This window comes from Aedes albopictus, chromosome 3 (genome assembly GCF_035046485.1).
Source record: "Aedes albopictus strain Foshan chromosome 3, AalbF5, whole genome shotgun sequence".
Classification (NCBI taxonomy): Eukaryota; Metazoa; Arthropoda; class Insecta; order Diptera; family Culicidae; genus Aedes; species Aedes albopictus.
Genome location: NC_085138.1, coordinates 151,828,945 through 151,843,397, shown reverse-complemented (window position 1 = coordinate 151,843,397; position 14,453 = coordinate 151,828,945).

Genomic DNA, 14,453 nt, shown 5'->3' with positions numbered 1-14,453 from the left:
GCCAGGTGTATTTTTTCGTCTGTCAAACAACGCACAAATTCAAATGGTCATTGAGGAAGTTTTAATATATTTAATAGTTGGTGCTGCAAGATGTAATCGTAAATTTGAAGGTATTTATGATTGGACTTGTAAAAGACTTGGTATTCATGAGATAATTGTGAAAGAATTCCTGGATGATTTCTTGGCTCCTATGTCCCTCTAAAATTATCTAAAATAATTTCAATACAAATCGCTGGAGGAATTCCTCTACAAATCCTTCATATTATTCAAAAAATCTACAAGTAATCCTAAAAAAAACCCTAGGGAGAATCCCTGAAAAACATTATGAACGGAATACTGTAATTTTTTAACTAACCACTGAATAAATTAAAAAAAAATCCCGAGAGAAATTTCGGAAGAAATCATTACAAGAATTCTCGGAGCAATACCTGCAGGAATCCTTGGAGTAATTTGTGAAAGTATACCTGGAGGAATCCCTGGATGAATTCCTGGAGGAATCCGAAAAGCAATTATGCTAGGAATTTCAGGAAAAAAATCGGAAGAATCCGCATCAGAAATCCCTGCAGAAATTACTAAAAAATATTTTAGATGAATCCTTGGAGGAATTTCTGGATGCATTCCTGGAGGAATCCTTAGAGGAATTCTTCAAGAAATCACAGAAGGAGTTCCTAGATGTATTTCTAGAAGATATCCGGGAGAACCTTCTGGAAAAATTCCATGCGGAATCTCTGGAAAAGTTTCTGGACTAATGCCTGAAGTATTAGGGTTTTTTTTTATTATCGTACAAATTGGTATGAAGTTTCTGAAGGTTAATGAAGTTAGGTAGGGATCATATATATTTGAAAAACTTAATTGAAAAAAATCAGGGTAGCCTAATTTTCCGGAAAACTCCAGTGAAAATCAAACATTTTCCACAGACATCACCTACTTTGAAAAATCATAGAACGAAGCATCATAGGCACATTTTTTTTTTGTGAAATCATAAGCAAATTTTCTCAGCAATTCCAAAATGGATTTCTGGAGAAAATCCTAGAAAATTTTTTGGACAAATTCCTGGCGGATTCCCTGGAAAAATTAATGGATTGATTGATTGATTTGTCTTTTTTATAGAGAATTTCAGCCCTTGGCTCTGAAGTTAATGGATAAATTTCTGAAGGAGGCATCCCTGGAGAAGTTCCTGGAGTAATGCCTGGAGCATTACAGAAATTTCTGATGAAATTCCAAGATAAATTTCTAGAAGAATTCCTAGAGGAATTTCTGGAGGAATTCCAGGAGGAATTCCAGGAGAAATTCTTGGAGGAATCTCACGGAAGAATCCTTATAGGAATCCCTGCAGAAATTTCTGGTATATTCTTGGAGGAATTCCTGGTGGAATTTCTAGAAGAACCCGTGAAATAACTCCTGGACGGATTTCTAGAGGAATCCCTGGAGTAGAAATTCATGGATTTATTCCTAGAGGAAACCTGAAAGAATTTTCCTTGGAAAAATTCCTATAGAATTTCCTGAAGAATCTCCTGAAAGAATATCGGAAGCAATCTCTAAAGGATTTCCTGCAGAAATTCCTGGCGGAATGCTGTAGGAATTTCCGAAGAAATTCCTGGAGGGATTCCTGGACCTACGGTAAATCTTGGTGGAATTTCTTGAGGAGCCCCTGGAGACACTGCGGTAGTAATTTCTGAGGAATTCCTGAAGGAATTCCTATATGAATTCCTGAAGGGCTTTCTGAAGGAATTCCTGGAGTATTTCTGAAGAAACCTCATAAGGAATTCCCGCAAAATTTCTTAGAGAAATTTCTACAAAAATTCTTGAAAGAATCCCTGGAGATATTCTTGGAAAGAATCCTGGAGAAATCCCTGAAACAAATTTCTGGAGGAACTTCCGGACAAGTTCCAGGTGGAATTTCAGGAGGAATTTCTTGACAAATCTTTATAGGAAATCTTGGGGAAATTCCATGGAACTATTCATGGATGAATTCCAGGAGGAATCCCTTAATCAAATCTTTGAGGAATCCTTCAATGAATTCCTGGAAGAATCTCTAGAGGAATTCTGGAAGGAATCCATAGAGAAATTTCTGAATATATTCATAGAGAAATTCCTAAAGAAATTCCTAGAGAAATTCCTAGAGGAATTCTGAGAGGAATTTCTAATGAAGTTCCAGGAGAAATTTCCAGAAGAATTTCTGGAGGACTTGCAGGAGCAATTTCAGAAGGAATTTCTGGAAGAATTACTGGAGCAATCATCGGAGGAACTTCTGGAAAAATCCATGAAATTATTCCTGAGGAATGTGTAGAGGAAACCTCGGAGAAGAAATTCCTGGATTAATTCTTGGGGGAAACCCTGTAAGGATTTCTGGAGGAATTCCTGGAACAATTCCTGAAGGAATTGCTGTACGAATTTCCGAAGAAATTCCTGGAGGAATTCCTGGATCCATTCCTGAATAAATTACCGAAAGTATTCCAGAAGAAATACTTGGGGTAATTTTTGGTGAAATTCGTGGTAGAACTCCTGGAGGAGTCCCTGGAGAAATGCCTGGATGAAATCCTGGAAGAATGCCAGGAGGAATACCTGGAATAATTCTTGAATAAATTCCAGAAAGAATTTGAGGGGAAATTTTTAAAAGAATCCCTTGAGGATTTCCTGGAGGATTCCTGAAAAAATATTTGAAGCAATTCCTAGAGATATCTCAGGAAGAATTATTGGAATATTTCTTGGATAAACTCCGGGAGGAATTCTTGGGGTAATTTCTAAATGAATCCCTGGAGGATTTTCTAGATAAATTCTTGGAGAATTTGCGGTAGTAATTTCTGAAGGAATCCTGGATTAATGCCTGGAGGAATCCCTATAGAAATCTCTGGAGGAACTTCTGAAGGAATGTCTGGAGTAACCCCTGGATAAATTCCTGGAGACATGCCTGTATCAATTCCTGGAGGAATCTCTCGAGAAATTCCTTAAGAAATCCCTGGAGGATACCTGGGGAATTTCCTTAAAATATCCCTGGAGAAATTCCTGAACTAATGCCAGAAATAATCTCTGGATACATTTCTAGATGAGTTTCTGGAGGAGTTTTCAGAAGAATTCTGGGAGCAATCTAGTGGAGTTTGGAGTTTTTAGAAGAACTCCCGAAGCAAACTCTAGATGAATTGCTGGAGAAATCCCGGGATGAGTCCATGGAGAAACTTCCAGGAGAAATTTCTTAAGAAACCTCTTGAAAAATTCCTAGAGGAATCCTCAGAGAAATTTCTCGAGAAATTCTTGGAAGAATCCCTGGGAAATTTTTTTGGAAAATCCCTGGAGGAATCTCTGAAGCAATTTCTGAAGAAACCTCAGGAGGAATGCCTGGAAAGTTCTGGACAAATTCATGCAGGAAGTTCTGGGTAAATTTTTTGCGGAATCCCAGGAAGAATTCCTGGATTAATCTGTAAAGGAATTTCTGTGGAAATTCCTTGGAACTATCCCTGAAAGAATTCTTGAATGAATTCCTGGAGGAATCTCGAGAGAAATTCTTGAAGCAGTTAATGGAGGAATTTCTGAAGAAATTCCAAAAGAAATTTCTGAAGAAATTCCAAGAGAAATTTCTGAAGAAACTCCAAGAGAAATTTCTGAAGAAAATCCAAGAGAAATTCATAGAGGAATTCCCAGAATAATTCCAGGAGGAATTCCTGAAGGAATTGCGGTAGTAATTTCTGAAGGAATTCCTATGGGAGTTCCTGGATCAATTCCTGGAGGACTTTCTGAAGGGATTCTTGGGGTAATACTTAAGTAACCTCTTGAGGAATTCCTGGAGGCATCCTTAGAGGAATTTCTAGAGAATTACTTGGAAGAATACCTGGGGGAATTCTTGCAAAAAAAAAAACCTGGAGGAAATCCTGAATCAATTTCTGGGAGAACCTCAGGAGGAATTCCAGGACAAATCTCTATAGGAAATCTTGGGGAAAACCCGTGGAACTATTCATGGAAGAACTGCAGGAGGAATCCCTAAATGAATATCTTGAGAATCCCTGAATGAATTCCTGCAAGAATCTCTAGAGGAATTCTGGAAGGAATCCATGGAGAAATTTCTGAAGGAATTCCTGGAGAAATTTTTAGAGGAATTCAGAAAGGAATTTCTGGTGGAGTTCCAAGAGGATTTTCTGGAGGAATTACTGCAGGAATCATCGTTGGAATTCCTGGAGGGATCCATGAAATAAATCCTGGAAGAATGTGCAGAGGAAACCCTAGAGAAGAAATTCCTGGAAGAATTTTCGGAGGAATTCATGGAAGAATTCCTGGATCCAAACTTGAATAAATTCCTGGAGTAATTCCTGAGGAAATACCTGGGATAATAACTGGAGAAATTCTTGGTAGAACTCTTGCAGAAGTCTCTGGAGAAATGCCTGAATGAAATCCTAGAGGCATGCCAGGAGGAATACCTGGAATAATTCTTGAAAAAAAACCGGGAGGAATTTCCGAAGGAGTTCCCAGAGGAATCTCCAGATTTATTCGTGATGAATTACAAAATTCGATTTCTGAGGGAATTCCAGGTGGATTTTCTGAAGAATTCTCAGGGGAAATACTGAAGAAACCGCTGAAACTCCTGAGGAAATCCTGAAATCCTTGATTAATTCCTGCGGGAGTTTCTGAAGGAATCCCAATAAGAGTTCTTCTAGAAATGTTTAAAATAATCTCGGAATTCGTTTTTGTAAGAATAACAGAAGAAATTTCCGGTGAAGCCCTGGAGGAACTCTTGAGGAATCCCGGAAGCAAGCCCCATTAGGAACTCTTTATGGAATCTCAGGAGAGCTTTCTTAGCGAATACCTGGAAGAATTTTTGTAGGAATATTCCTGGATAAAAAAATGAAGAAATCAATGTATGCAGTATTTGTTGAAGGAATACTAGGATCCCTAGTGGAGTGGACCTGGTGGGATGGTTAGAACACTCCCGACAAACTCGCAAAATGTGAGTTCTTCCTTCGGAAGGGCAGTAAAGCGTGGGTCCCGAGATGAACTAGCCTAGGGCTTTAGTTTTTTTTTATGTGTATTAACGAGATTTTTAAATCTCGTTAATACACATAAAAAAAACTAGGATCCCTAAAGGTTTTTTGTACAAATTTTTCAAGCAATTCTTGGAGTGTTTTTTAAGAATCTCTAAGTGAAATTTTCTAAAAGAATTTCTGGAATACATTCCTGCAGGAATACTTCGAATCATTCCAGATGTAATTATTGGAGCAATCTCTAGTGGAATTTTGGAAGGCATATATGGAGATATCCCTGTAGAAATCTCTGAATACCTGCAGAAATACCTTAAAGGATCTCTGGAGAAATTCCTGAAGGAAACTTCGAAAAAGGCCCTGGAACAATTACTGGAGGAACCCCTAAAGATATCCCAGGACAAATCCCCGAAAAAATGTCTAGTGGAATCCCTAGATGAAGTCTTGATTATTTCTGGAAGAAGCCAAGATGGAATCACTGAATTAAGCTATGGAAATAAAAACTTGGAGGAATTGTTCGTACTCATATAGTTTACAAAACTATGAACAAATCTGAAACAGACATTTTGATTACTCAAAACTACAATACTGATTTGCATATTCACATATCGGGCGCCCATCCCGCTTAAAATTCATCTCAAGTCAGGCCCCCCCTGGGCCCCCTCCAGGAAAAAATCCTAGTTACGCCAATGGTGACACTAGCCGCATAACCACGAAGCCATATAATTTTAATTCACTAACTTCCTACGAAACTCTCCCTTTTTCCAATAATCCACGAAAATTCATGCGAATTAGCAGTTCCCGGCTATTACTATTCCTTGAATTTGCGATGAGAATTTCGGAATATTAACAAACGTTGGCGTTTCCGGCAGTCTGAAAGCACAGAATACAATGCTCTAATAGTGTTGTGTCGACACTACACACTGCTAACGCTAGCTCGAGGCGTCTAATTTTTCATGCTTATGCAGTTACTTTTCGTTTGTAAATTTCTTGTACATCTTCGGGGAATCATTCAAAATCTGTAATCAATTTATCAGATTTCTAGGTTAAGCACTCTTCTACCATACTTGCAATTCAAACCCATTGTATGAATGACAAGTTCTTGTAGACATTAGCGGATAATGTGAGGTATGCACTTCAAACGGAATCGCTCAAGCAATTTTCGTTCAGTGCATTATTTTGCTGTGACCGAAAGGGTCAAGAAATTTAACACAGCAAGCCCCATTTGATTCGGCGTTCCGCTTGCTCATCTCTTGAGCGATTCCTTGCCTGAATTTTCCTCGCATCGAGATAGGCCAAGAAATTTCTGGCGATCTGCGTACTACCTATAACTGTGCTATACTAGCCCAAACCAGCAAATTCAAAAGAGCCCAAAATGAACCTTTTTCAGGCTAAAATTTCCAATGCGTCAAAACTTACTCCTTCTGTTAATTTCGTGTTTGGCCTACCCGGCAAAATATCAAACACACACCTGTTACATTCCAAGCCTTTGCCTTTCTTCTTCAAGCATCACCTACCGCAATGCTTTGAGAGCATTAACAAATACATCAGGCAACATAATTTCCGATGCTCTTCCAGAGCATCTTCAGCCACACCAGCTGAATCCATTTTCTTCCGATACTCTTCTAGAGCATCCCCGGCACATCAGCTGCAACCATTTTGATCTGATGCTCTTCTAGAGCATATTTGGTCACATCAAACGGATCAAAAAACACCTGGCACATCGCTAGACGATTTTCCATTCCAAAATCGAACAAACTCCGGCGCTCTTCCAGAGCCGAAACGAATTCATTACATAATGCATCCGGCGCTCTTCCAGAGCGCCTTCGACTTTGCAAGCCGAAACCAAACCTAACGTGGACCATGCCAATTCAATTTAGCAACACATTCCGGCGCTCTTCGAGAGCGCCCAAAGGTCTCCATCCACATCAGTGGGAACCGCTTTCTTCCGATGCTCTTCCAGAGCATCTTTCGCTTCACAAGCGCAAAACTTCCAAAATTTGGTTTTGAAAAATGAACATCAATGTTCAAATTCAATCGCCCACGCAAACATTTTTTTTCTGTTTTACTGCATCAGATTCACCTATTTGATCACTTTTAATTATTTTTCACTTACCCTTGTTGTTTCAGTACCAGTACGATTTTTTTATTTATTGCTTGAAACAGCAATAAATCCTGGCAGGTACGCCATTGTGCAGGTTCAATCTCCACGTGCTGGGTACTAGTAATCCTACATGTAGAGGATTTCTACTGGGTACATTGCGGAGCGCACCAAAGACGTCCACCGCGTCCGACAGTCTACCGAAGAAAGAGGCAGAGTCATGGCCAACCTTGATCTGGTCGGCACCGCGCTGACAGTTAGGAGTTACTAGGGGTGTGTTGTGAACTACCCGTTAGCATACTGAGGGGTAAGACTACGCACACGCTAAAGCCACACTACTGAGGGAGCATTCGATACCACACACTTGTGTCCCTGCCGGGCCCTACCGTAGCCGAACGGTTGCGGTGGCCACCTGCTCCTCTCACTGTCGCCGCAGTGCCGTGACGAGTTCTTCCGGTTCGTTGATCTCGTCTAGGTTCTTCACTTTCAGTGTCGATTTCGTCGTAAGAACCTTCACCTCGACACCCTCGCCAAGGACCTCTTTCGCCAGACTTTTGTTGTCGAGGATCATTTCACCCGTACGGCATGTTATGTAACGCATGAATCGACCTTCTTTAACCCAGACTCCCCCTTTTTTTTCCTTCTAAACCATAGGGGGATAATCTGCTCAACAGACACCCTAACAGAAGGTTAGGGTAGTGTAGGTCTGAGTCCGTCTTCTACAACAAAAGTAAAAGCCAGGACTACTCTCTCCTCGTACCCACTAAACCATTCCTATGGTCGCCAAACCCTACGTCTTTCCGGAACCACCAAGAAGATATTGCTTCAGAGAGAGGCTAGAGCACATCGCACCCTCAAGGTTAGCTGCGTAGCCTAGCAGCAACGAACATGGATTACTCGCTCTGGAGAGTCCACCACGGTAACATGCTGGCGCTTAGCCAGTTTCTCGAGTGGTCCTCGCCACTCCCTTTGTCCTCGGAAGGCGGGCAGGGTCAACACCGCCCGCGCCCAACTGCTTTGCAGACATCAAGAACTGATGTCCACGTGGAACCCGATCTGACCTGCTGAAGGCAAGGGTATCACCATAGACTACCCTTCAGGCCCTATCAGCTGCACCAGAAGGTTGCTGACAGCAGGGTCTCCAGCTGCCCCGACCCTTGCCGGGGAGTCCTTCCCAAACGCGGGCTTGGATCCAACCCAGTAGACCGACGCCACGACAGCACCGCTACCGGGACTTCCTCTCCGCGGCCACTTAATCGCTGTAGTAAGGGTCGATCTCGACCGCAGGGCACCGGTATGACCTACGAAGCCGACTCCGAACCCCTGGACCACCTCTTGTACTGCATCTGGACTAGCCACTCTCCGAGTCCACGCGCCACCTCCTCTGTAGCTCCCAGACGATATGGGTGATAGCCGTTGAAACGGCGTTCCAGCCAAACTCATCCCTACACATCCTCTGGACCAAGTTGTCCGGGTTTGTGTCCTCCCCGCATGTGGCAAGCATGCGGTCACGCATTGTGCGAAAACGCGGGCACACGAACAAAACGTGTTCCGCCGTTTCCTCTAAACCATTGCACACTGGGCATTCGGGAGAATCCGCATGCCCGAAACGGTGTAGATACTGTCGGAAGCAACCATGACCTATAAGGACCTGTGTCAGGTGGAATGTAACTTCCCCATGGCGCCAATTAATCCAACTATCTACCCTCGGTATCAATCTATGGGTCCACCTTCCTTTGGTGGAACTGTCCCACGCGCGCTGCCATTTGACCATAGAGGCCATCCTGGCAGTCCTGCGTATGCCTCTTGTGCCGCGCATTTCGAAGCACTCCATGTCCTCACTAAAAAGAATGCTGATAGGCACCATACCAGTAATGGCGCAGAGAGCGTCGTGTGACACGGTACGGTACGCGCTCGCAATCCTCAGGCACATAAGCCTGTAAGTACTTTCCAGCTTCCGTCGGTAGCATTTGGTACTTAGCGCGGTGCCCCACGCCGGGCCGCCATTCCTAAGTATGGACGTAGCAACACTAGCCAGAAGCTTGCGCTTACTGGCGTACACCGCTGAGCTATTGGACATCATCCGGGACAGTGCCGCAATAGCTGTGGAGGCTCTTTTACAGGCATAATCGACGTGGCTAGCGAAGGTAAGCTTATCGTCGATCATCACGCCCAAGTGTTTGACGGAGCGCTTTGACAGGATAGTGCACTCACCTACACTGATCTCCATCTGCTGCTCCGACTTCCGGTTGTTAAGAACCGTCACCTCTGCCTTGTGGTGAGCCAGCTCCAGTTTCCTGGATCGCATCCACGCCTCCACAACCTTGATCGAGTGGTCGGTAGTCAACATCACCTCCTCGATCGTTTTACCGTAGACTTCGAGCGTAATGTCGTCGGCAAATCCGACAATCTTCACTCCCACTGGGTACTCTAACCTCAACACCTCGTCGTACATGACATTCCATAACACCGGACCCAGGATGGAACCTTGCGGGACTCCTGAGGTTATGTGAAAGCACTTCCGACCCACCTCCGTGTCATAGACTAGTACACAATTCGGAAAGTAACTTCCGAGAATCTTGTACAAGTACTCCGGTATCCCCAGACGCAAGAGCGCATCGGCAATAGCAGACCAGCTGGCGCTATTAAACGCATTCCTAACATCCAGAGTCACTACTGCGCAAAAGCGAATTCCCCGCCTCTTAGGCTCGAGTGCTTTCTCGGCGGTTTTTGTAACCGACAAGATAGCGTCTACGGTGGACTTCCCCTTCCGGAAGCCGTACTGGTTACTCGAAAGACCATTTTCGCCCTCGGTGAACCTCAACATTCTATTGAGGATGATCTTTTCGAGCACCTTCCCCGCCGTGTCAATCAAGCATATTGGTCTATATGCCGACGGGTCTCCGGGTGGTTTCCCCGCCTTTGGCAATAGTCCCAGGCTCTGCCTCTTCCAAGCTTCTGGGAAAACTCCCTCGTCCAGGCATTTCTGCATAGCAGACTGTAGAAGTAGGGAGCGATACATTATTTAATTAAAATGAATTTCGATTCCGAAAGCACACAACAATTTCCATCGGTGCACCCATTGAGAAACTGCATGCACACCGAAATCATACTTCCGTGCTTGCGATTGACGGAAAGCAAGCTATCGAAATCACACTCGGGGCTAGAGTGCTGTTTGGCGAGAGAGAGAGAGAGATGATTCGGATCAAAGGAGAAAAAGAGTAAGGTGAACGATGAATGGCTGGGCTGGTTGAACAGAAAGGCAGTTTTGAGAATGATGTGATAGAGTACGGTTGGTTAGTTTTATTGGAGAAAAATAAATAATTTGTGAATGTGAAAAGAAACCGTTATTATTGTTTTTTAGTGAAGAAATCCTACAATGGCGTATGTCGGTAGGTTGTGAGTTGTTATTTTCTTGTTAAAATATGCGCTCCTTGAAATGAAATGTTGAGGTTTGGATCCAGTGAGGATGTGTTTTGATGATGGGAAAAAGCGGGATTGAGATTGGCATGTGCTATATGTGATAACTTGCTTCGTATTACATTTATTTTTCAGTTCAGAATTTTCAGGGCAGCAATCAACAAAACGCACGGGCTGAAACACATAATAAAAAAACGGTGAGTATTTTTTTAAATATATCATAACATTTTCTTTTTCTTTTCAGAGTTAGCCGCTCATAGTTTATGCACTCAAAATGTAAAGCAATATAGGTTAATTGATTTTAAAAATAATAATAATGCTAAGGTCATGTATAAATAAATATGTAAATTAGGAGTAGAAGAGGAGAAGGATGTAGAAGTAGGGAGCGATACATTATTTAATTAAAATGAATTTCGATTCCGAAAGCACACAACAATTTCCATCGGTGCACCCATTGAGAAACTGCATGCACACCGAAATCATACTTCCGTGCTTGCGATTGACGGAAAGCAAGCTATCGAAATCACACTCGGGGCTAGAGTGCTGTTTGGCGAGAGAGAGAGAGAGATGATTCGGATCAAAGGAGAAAAAGAGTAAGGTGAACGATGAATGGCTGGGCTGGTTGAACAGAAAGGGAGTTTTGAGAATGATGTGATAGAGTACGGTTGGTTAGTTTTATTGGAGAAAAATAAATAATTTGTGAATGTGAAAAGAAACCGTTATTATTGTTTTTTAGTGAAGAAATCCTACACAGACCTGAACATCTCGGGAGCCTCTGCAATAGCTACTATTAAGGCCAGGTTCGGAACTCCGTCCGGACCTGGGGCCTCACCTACGCTAAGGGACTTAGCTGTCCCCGCAAGTTCTTCATCGGTGACCCTCTCCTCATCGCCAGCCCCAGTCCCCGGCTGTCCTACGAAAGAAGGCCAAGGACTAGGATCATGACGCGGAAAAAATCCTCCAATAATCCCCTCCAACATCTCTGGAGATTGCTCTGAAGGAGCCATCACACCTCTCGTCTTGGCCATAACGATCCTGTAGGCGTCACCCCACGGTTTCGTATTGGCACTCTGACAGAGACCCTCAAAGCAGGCCTTTTTGCTTGCTCTTATCTCGGTCTTGAGCGCGGCTTTTGCAGCGGCGAACACCACCCGCCGTTCGTTTCGCTCTTCCTCTGATCGTGCTCGCTACATCCGCCGCCTAGCCCGTAGGCAGGCGCGGCGCAGGTCCGCAATCCCGTCGGTCCACCAGTATAAGCTGGTGGTCTCCCATTTCTAGGGTGGACTCGCCTAGGCATGGTCGCATCACACGCACGTGAGAGCACCGCTACCAGCTCGTCGCCGTGTAAACCAATTAAATTTCGGTGACGGCGGAGCGCCTCCCTAAATACCCCTTCGTCGAAGTATGATGTCTTCCACCTTCGAGGGCTTGGCCTTGGCCTAGCCGCCTCTTCTTCTATCCGCTGTCTGCTATTGTTGTAGTCGATACTGTAGCGAACCGCCAGGTGGTCGTTGTGAGTGTAGCTATCATCTACTCTCCAGTTCGAACTACTTGTTAAGCCAGGACTACAAAAGGTCACGTCCATAATTGACTCCGCTCCGTTTCGACTAAAGGTACTCTTGGTACCTACATTAGCCAAGTCGACATCTAAGATGGCCAGTGCTTCTAGCAGGATCTGACCCCGCTGGTTCGTGAAACGGCTTCCCCATTCCACAGCCCAGGCATTAAAGTCACCCGCTATTACCACCGGCCTTCGCCCTGTTAGCACGGTCGTTAAGCGGTCCAGCATTTGCGTGAACCGCTCGATCGGCCACCGCGAAGGCGCATAACAGCTACAGAAGAAGACCCCGTTTATTTGGCGACCACGAAGCCCTCATAGGTAGTAGACACCAACTCCTGGACGGGGTATTTACCCGTCGTCCATATCGCCGCCATTTTTCTGGTCCCATCCGCGACCCAGTTGCCGTTGCCGGCGGGTACTCGGTATGGGTCCGATATGACTCCCCCCTATGTAACACTTTTTGTATGGGACCTCACCATTTTTTGTATGGGTCGTCACGTTCTGCAAAACCCTTCTCTCCGTAATTTGTGAACGGCTACCTAACGATAAAGCATCTTTGTCTTCTCCTCGATCACTAAGCGTGTTCTTAAAAATACATAGGGGAAAGTGGGGTAAGATGCCATTTTGGAACTTTCATCGTTTTCAATGATATATAGTTTCATTTGTTAGGCTTTCAAAGTGGTAACAGCAACTAGACAATATTTGCTCGATGCTTCAGTAAAAATATTCACTAAATTATTGCATTTTCATCGATTTCAAAAATTGGTTCGTAAAACGGAAGTGGTGCAAAAAGGCCATCTGCCATGGGGTAAGATGCCACTTCATGAAAACATTAAAAAATTACGTCCATAAGTTTTCTGCCATTTTTGACTCACTTTCACCCTCTGTCCCGTTTTTTTTTTCGTATACTCAATACATGGAGTGTCACTCCCCTTCCCCGCTAAACGATGGTCGTCATATTTGAATGATCCCTAATATGGATAGCGTAGACATCAACAACCATGCGCCTCCATGGGTGCCTCAATCTCCTTGGAAACACATGGCTGGTAATAAAATCACCCGAAAACCTTAATTGGGTTGTTTAGTAAATTAAATATTGCCATGTTCTTTAGCCTAATGGAAAGAGCTCATTTTTCTGAGTATAAGGTGATTTTACTGCGTTTCTATTCCTTTGTTTTGATGGTTAAATAAACAAAACGGTTTTAATTTCCGTGGATAGAATGACAGCTCAATCGATAAAGTGACAGTTCGCCCCGAATAAAAAAAAATCCCCATACAATCTTTAAATGCATTTCAAAAATAGTTCCCGGGCACCAAAAATTATGAAATTTTGGATTTCGACTAATTTTTGGACGGAGATTCCGATTATGCAATAATCTGAATACCCCTAAAGAACCCAATTGCAAGCACGAAAAACCGGAAGTTGCCAATTTTCATTGGGAAATCAAAAGATTTTCCGTGGGTTTGGCGGCCTAGTTTAATGCAAACATATCTTGGCACCATTCACCTATAGTAATGATCAAGTCCTAGGAATGGTTTTATGAGTTGGGCCATTTTACCCCATCTTGGCATTTTGGGCTCTGTTCCTCTACGGCATTTTTTGAAATGAATTTCCACCATGAGGATATACACTTAATTTGTTCGAGTGTTGGTGTGCTTCATTCGAGCGTTTTGTTCCAACTGTGACAGAGTCTGCTTCTCAGCTTAAGTTGCGCGTAAAATGTCTTAACCAGTGCTTCCGGAGTGTGAACTGTGCACTTTCATTGTTGAAAGTTGGACTCTTGTCTTTGGTTAATCGGCTACCATTGAAATTAAATGTCGAAAAATAAAACAAAGAGAATGTGGACTCCGCAGCCGTGGGCCCATATAGCCGAGGCGGTAAACGCACGGGTATTCAGCATGACCATGCTGAGGGTGACGGGTTCGATTCCCGATCGGTCCAGGATCTTTTCGTAAAGGAAATTTCCTTGACTTCCTTGGGCATAGAGTATCTTCGTGCCTGCCACACGATATACACATGCAAAATGGTCATTGGCAGAGGAAGCTCTCAGTTAATAACTGTGGAAGTGCTCATAGAACACTAAGCTGAGAAGCAGGCTTTGTCCCAGGAGGACGTTACGCCAAGAAGAGGAGTGGACTCCGCAGCGCAAAACAGTGAAAGTAATCGAAGTAGTTTTCAAAACTATGCAAGTTTATCGTTACTCAATTTTACCTCATGTCAATATATTTTTCAAATCAAATTTGAAATTTGTCTATTCTCCTATAATTCTCAAAATTCACGACAATCATTAATTATCCGCAGCACCATTAATCATTTTGACTCCTGTATTACATACCAGATACTGAACCTTTCTCCAAACAATCACCTCTGTCCATCTTGTTACACCTACGAAATCCTAACTGG